The 6,931-nt window shown below is 37.8% G+C and overlaps 1 long non-coding RNA gene across 1 annotated transcript; it reads left to right on the top strand.

Moving 5' to 3' along the window:
• The first annotated feature begins 886 nt into the window (after positions 1-886).
• LOC131251709 (uncharacterized) lies at positions 887-2,219 on the top strand. Its single transcript, XR_009174022.1, has 3 exons — positions 887-1,009; positions 1,450-1,515; positions 2,149-2,219. It is a non-coding gene; the product is annotated as an uncharacterized LOC131251709 (long non-coding RNA).
• Positions 2,220-6,931: the final 4,712 nt, after the last annotated feature.

The following is a 6,931-nucleotide window of genomic DNA, read 5'->3' as shown; positions in this document are numbered from 1 at the left end:
TATCACAATGTGTCGCTATTTTAAGCGCATTTGGATTTCTTGTTCATGTAAAGTACCAATATTCATCGGGAACACATATCGGGTTTGGATGATACTTTGAACATTGATCATTTACCATGAGCCGTGTCCAAGAGGTTAATTTTCAACCTTTTCTGATGTCGAAAAGCAAGTGTTATATGTATTGGACCTGGCCCACTGGGCTTTTTATTAAATAGAAGAAATGAGTAGGGCATGAAACAAACCCTATTCTCCCATTTACGCCATCTCTCTTCCTTCTGGTACCGGAGTGGTGAATCTTGCCAACAATATCTACTATTCCGATATACATAAGCGAACTTCTTGATCGAAGACCACCATGACACTGCTTTTTTGATCCAGTAAAGGATTTCCTTGGTTCCACCGGTTGAATGTCACCATAGAATTAGTTGGGTTTTGCTATGTCGTCTCATTATGCAGTGAGATCTTTCTCTCTCATCCTCAATGCTAAGGTGTTAGACTAATTTGGTTTAGTGATCTGTTAGATCAAACATTTTTTTACCAGTTTAAATTGTTTGTGTAAGAGGGAAAACGTGTAGTTATGGTTTTCCAATGCACTAGCAACCGTTACTGGTCCAACATCTAATGCATTGAAGTCATGCACTACAACAAAAAGGGGATTAGTCGGCACTTTCGGAGTTGCATTGTACCGTTGCTGAACAGAATAGGGCGCTGCTAAATGAGGTGTACAAATTCAAAAAAAAAAAAAACCCTATTCATTCCTATCCCAGCCCGTGACTCTGTCCTTCTCCCCGCCCTCTCTCTCTCTCTCTCTCTCTGCAACTCCACGGCACCTCTCTCTACAACTCTATGAACGGACTCTCTGCTGCAACTCCAACAACTACCCACTGCAACTCTCTCTCTCTCTCTCTCTCTCTCTCTCCCCCATTCTGCCAAGCAAGAGCTCTCTCTCAATCGGGCGGTGAAGAAACCTCCATACGTGGCACAATCACTCTCGATTTCCCTCTCTTAGGTCTCTCTCTATCTCTCTCTGTGTGTCAATGTCGCCCTCAATCTCTCTCTTGAGATCAGTATCTTCAATGTTGAAACCCTAATTAGGATTTTACAATGGCGAATTCCTAATTAGGGATTTACGATGTTGAAACCCTAATTAGGGATTTACTATGTTGAAACCAAACATTTGAATCTTCATGCTATTATCCTGCGGGTATGAAACATTTGAATCTCCATGCATGTCATATGCCATATTTTAGAGATCATATACCTTTCTTCTCTTTTCTTTTTCCATATATACTCACCCTGATTTTGCCCATGTCAGTTAGTTCTCAATTGCTTATGGATATGTTCATTTAGCTAATGTTGGGTACATGATGTTTGAAACACTCTTGATTTATGCATTGTCTTTAACTTACCTGCTTGATCTTTACTCCTATATCAGCTCTAATTTTCCAGCATTGATTCTGATTGGAAGTTTGTTACTGGATTTTAGGAAGGAATTGGAATTTTGTAGAGATTATTGTAAGTGTTGTTTGTGTATATCTTGTTTTGAGTTGTTCTTGTTCCATTTTTTTCAGGATTATTTGGGTAACTTTTGCTGTATGATTCTGTTATCTTGAGAAATCTAATATTTGAAGTAGGACTGAGTCTGAATTTTAGAGTTTTTTTTTTTTTTTCGATTCTTTGGTGGGTTTGAAAATTATGAGAATGGCAACTAATTTCTGAATACAACCTGTTTGTTAGATGACTCCTTTCTTTCTACTTCTGGTATTATGGTAGTATAGCTTTTTTTTGTTGTATTACTGAAACTTGGAGGAAAGGGTGCATCTATCTGTAAGGTGGTGTAAATAGTATGATTGCATGTTTTGTATTAGTGTAAAGGGTGTCTGTAGTTTTTAGACCATTTTTTGTTTTTGTTTTTATTTTTTGTGTATGATTTGCAATAGAGGATTTCCAAGACTGTTTTCTCAAGTATAGATGGAAAGGCAATTTGTGGCACATTTGCCACTACCTAGATCAATAAAGAGGAATGACCCATGCGAGGCTAGCCACCAAACATGGAACAACATTAATAGCTTTGACCATCATTGGTTTAAAATGGAGCCACACCCACATTGGTACTTTTCTTCATTGTAGGTGAGTTTGTGTGGTTAGTTACACTCTTTTCAGGTGATTACGCTATAGTACCGGGCACTAGAAATCCTCCTTGGATCCTAACATTACTCCTGTTGATGTGTGGTAAGTGGCACTACACCAAAATCATTAATTAGGAACAACTACTATTTTTTTTCTGCGGAACTGTGATTTATGTGCGTCCACTTCCTGCTTACAGAGTTTTCTATCTTTTTGTCGGTCTTTTCTATCTTCCTTGAAGATATTGATCATGGCCTTTGTGTTTGGGCAGCTAGAAAAGCGAGAAGCTGCAAGGAGACTGTAGGATTTGTGGAATGGGATTGAAATACAGCCATAGTTGTATGTATTGTCATTTAGAAAAAGAAAAAGATCAACAAAATGAGACTAGACCAAAATGAAACAACAACAACTGGCCAAACACTTTACTGCACTTTTGTGTGGCCACTCTGAATCAGTGGGTCACCTGGTAGAGGCATCTGTACAATTATTTGTGACAGATCACTGTAGTTGGCTTGAAAGATGCATTTGTTTGATTATGTTTTGGGGAATTTCTTTTCTTCATGTCTTTTCTTTCCCCTGTTTTTGTATAGACTCATAGACAAGATTTGACTGGTGTTTTTATTAACAGAGGAGTCAATCTAGACCCATTAAGCAAGTGATCAAGGGTAAGAATTGCTTAATATTCATTTACTTATTCATTTGTCAGTTGGCACTACACATTGAGCAGTTTAAGTAAAATATATAATCAATGGCAGGTTGGACTGGTTGTGTATGATTCACAGGTTCCAATTGGTGCCACTCTTGAATACATAGATGGGCACTACATGGTAAATCTCCTTCTATTAATATACATGCCAAGCTTTTATTTAGGGAAAAAGATATCTACAGCTTAGTGCATGCTTGGATTTTAATTCGAGCTTGGTAATGTTGAATCTATTTACATTTTATGCCTATGAAATTTCTACTTGAATGTGTTCACAGTTACAAAAGCGACAGGTCTTTCTTTCCAGTTATGGTGCTTGCTCCTTAGGAGGAATGAATTGTGGATATGGCCCAAGTACTTTCAGGCTCTTGTAACTGAAAGCCCTATGAGGCCCACCGCGATGTCCATATGACATCAACTCTATCCTTCAGTTTCATTGCATCCTTTTTTAATGTGAAACAAAAAGTGAGGCGGATAAAATACTCAAGTTGCCACACCACGAGAAATAGTATGGAATGCTAGCCCATATGGAAATGCTGGTTATTCCAATGGAATTGTATAATATCTCCTTGAATTTGTTTCTTATGGGTTTTCCTTTCACGTTGTAGAGAAAGATTTAGATTTAGGTTCTGACTTGTATTTGGATGGATCAGATATCTTAGAGCAATTGATAAGAAAAAGGCAAGAGAACTAAAAGATACAGAGGTAGAATTGCAGCTCAATATCAAAGACAAATCAGATGAGTTTAGATTGCCTACAGAAGAGGCACTTCTCCATTAATTCTACTTCGAAGTTCTCCTGGTTCATTTTGAATTTGGAAACTTGAGGCTCTTATGATTTTCCTTTACGAGCTTCAAGAAGAGGCACAGTGACCACCGGATCTTCTAAAATCTTCAGCGCAGAATAAAAGAGTGTGCTATCTCTCTGTCAATCCTCTGCATTTTCTCCTCTCTCTCTCTCTAATTATAATTTTTGGATTGATACCCTTTACTAATTATATCATTTTCAGCATTGCTATGATATAGTTTTATTTTATTTTTTCTTAAATTCAGATGTTTCCAGTTGCAGAGCTTGCAGAACTTATTAAAGTGTTCAAAAATCCATGACCCACTTGCTTGGACAAATGCTCTAAAGGTGAAAAAAGACTGGCTTTATTCTAATCATACTATTATTCTTTAATTTGTAATAGCTTGGGTTGGGTCAAAATGTTGTTTTGTTGATCATAATAATTTTTACAATCTATCACATAGACCGTTTATGCTTTTGATAGTAAGCATTTATGTTACAGTGCCTAGAGGGCTTCAAGCATCTATTTGCTTTCCTGCTTAGGTGTTGTGATTATAAAAAAAAAAAAAAAACTGAAATTCAAAATCGGAATCGATTTTGATTTCACTATCTATGCCTTGAAATCCATTTTATTTTTGATTTTAGATTTCAATCGATTCCTCTCTCTCTCAACTGGAAGAAGGAAAGCTGCAAGCTTGGCTAGAAGCATCAGATTCTTATCTACTTAGGCATCAGTTGATATGAATTGCCCGGCTTTGCTGCCTAAATTCTTTTCCTTAAATTAATCCCTGTGAGTTATGTTGAGTGAGCTTTGCCGTGAATTAGACAACTTGCATCAGTTTCCCTACATGTAGGCAAAGGGATTAAAAATTGGTTTTGACATACGGTATCACTCACCACCAAAACTCATGACAGTTGATATAGGGCCAATATAGAGTGAGCTCTGTTCAGTCCAAATCAGATGGTTAGGTTTTTTAATAACTGTTTTCTTGGAGATATGGTTCATCCTGCAAAAAGATGGTTCTGATGGCTGTATTTAAGTGCCTCATTTGAGATGGATGAATGTGAAACTCCTCTTCCATGTCATTAAGAGGGAGTTTAGGACCACTCAATTGGTGCCATTTAGAGTTATGTCACTAGTGTGAAAACTAGTGCAGGGATTCAACCATTTCTTTGGCTCATTTAAGACTTAGCAGTGTGTTTGCAGAGACATCTGAAATAATATACAGTTTTATAGAGAAGGAGAATTGTAGAGTGGTCTACACTACATGGTAATATGCATAGCTTAGAATATTTTGAATGGTTGCAGAGTTCTGTAGTAAATTTTGTTCCTTAGGCCTATGCCAAAGTAGAGCATTCAAATGGTATAGAACTGTCAAGTAACAATAAGAGTTCAATTCTATCCTTTGGTTTTCATAATCACCACCACCTCCATTAGCCCTAATATATTGGAACTGAAAGTAGGGATGCAGCATGGCATTCAGTTTCTGTTTGTGAATTTTATAGATGCTTTGTGGAGAGATTTTGTTTTGGGTAGTGGGCTGGCCTTTTTCGTGACTGTTTAGAGATATAGTAGTAGTTAAAAACATTATGACTGTGTGTTTTGAGTATGGGATCTTTTTTTCCAACTGCTAGATTGACGATTTATTCTTGATTTTTTTTATCTTTGTTTGATCCGTTAATAACGCATGCTTTGCTTTGTGAAGGAAATATAGGCAATGCTTAGCCAGCGATCATATGCACACTTTTCAGTTTGTTCAAGTGCAGCCTAGGGGTTCAACCACTACCAAAAAACAGGGCAACGCCGACAGCTAAAAGCCGTCGGCAATGACCTTCCCCGACTGCTTTTAGCCGTCGCATGGTCCGTCGGTAAAGGGTGCGTCGGCAATGCTCGCCGACGGATAAAAACCGTCGGCGTTGTCGGCGACTAGAATCCATCGGTGTTGTTGGCGGCTATAATCCGTCGGCGTTATCGGCGGCTAACATCCGTCAGCGTTATCGGCGGCTATAATCCGTCGGCGTTATCGGCGGTTATAATCTGTCGGCGTTATCGGCGGTTATAATCCGTCGAGGTTGTCGGCGGCTAGAATCCATCGGCGTTGTCGGCGGCTATCATCCGTCGGTGTTATCGGCGGCTAAAATCCGTCGGTGATTCTCATAAATTTAAAAAAAATAAATATTTTGGATGATATATATGATTTTGATTTCTTCTTTTGTGTAGACTTTTCCTACTCAAATGAGTTAGTTCATTCCTTCGGAAAAATTGGCATATCTAGTTATAGATGTGAATTAATCAACACACACATCCAAAACTAAATATACCCATTTCTCCAAAGCTCTGAACGAACTAACCTATTGGAGAAGGCAAGTCTACACAATAATAGAAAAGGAAGAAATCAAAATCAAATATATCATCCAAATTCCAAATATTTGGATTGGATATATGCTTTAAAAAAAAGAAACCACATATCATTTAAGTCTTTGTTTTTTTTGCTACCAGACCTGTGGGGGTTTTCTTGAAGTCTTTGGCTTTAAATCTAGAAATGCAGTCCACATTCAACTGATGGGCCCTAACATGGATGCCACAAAAAACTCACATATGCTTCAATTCTGATACAAAGAGTACAAGTGGGGGGCCCATAATTTTAGGGACGTGTAGTTGATCTGATGGACCCACCATGCATACTGCAAGAACCTTCCAGGCACTTCAACTCTAATGATCTATGCAAGTGGGACAGATGGTTAAGTGATCTGGAGCATTGACATGATGACCACATGGACATCACAAAAACCTCAGGGACAATTAGGCTGTGATGTGTCACAATACATGCATTTTCATTTCTTAAATATTTCTACTAAACTTCGACAACCTGATGGACACTTTGATTCTGATAACCCACATATCTGTTTCTTTTCATATTTCTCATATTTCTATATTTCCACAAAATGTCTCCAGAATAATGCGTATATATTATAAAGCGTCAAAAGCTTATGGACACTTCATCCATTGAGATTTTTTATACCTGTGTCAATATGCATACTTTCTATTTTATCATTCCACTCATCGTGCAAATGACGTGTATGTTGTATCCATGTGGGATGTACCATGTTCTATATTTGAGGGCAATTTCCTCGCTGTGAGTACTAAATGAAATATTCACAATTCAATTTGCACGTGCATCGAAATGCAGGGTAAGCTAATAAATATAATGAGTATTGAAAGCTCGAGTAGGAATTAGTATCAACAAAAATTACCGTCATATCCATTTGTGCTGACTGCTTCTGGAATTCTTGCATCACTTTGGCCTGCTTTGC

This window comes from Magnolia sinica, chromosome 1 (assembly GCF_029962835.1).
Source record: "Magnolia sinica isolate HGM2019 chromosome 1, MsV1, whole genome shotgun sequence".
NCBI classification, from domain to species: Eukaryota; Viridiplantae; Streptophyta; class Magnoliopsida; order Magnoliales; family Magnoliaceae; genus Magnolia; species Magnolia sinica.
Note: the sequence above shows the minus strand (reverse complement) of the source record. Positions and strands in the feature narration are given on the sequence as shown.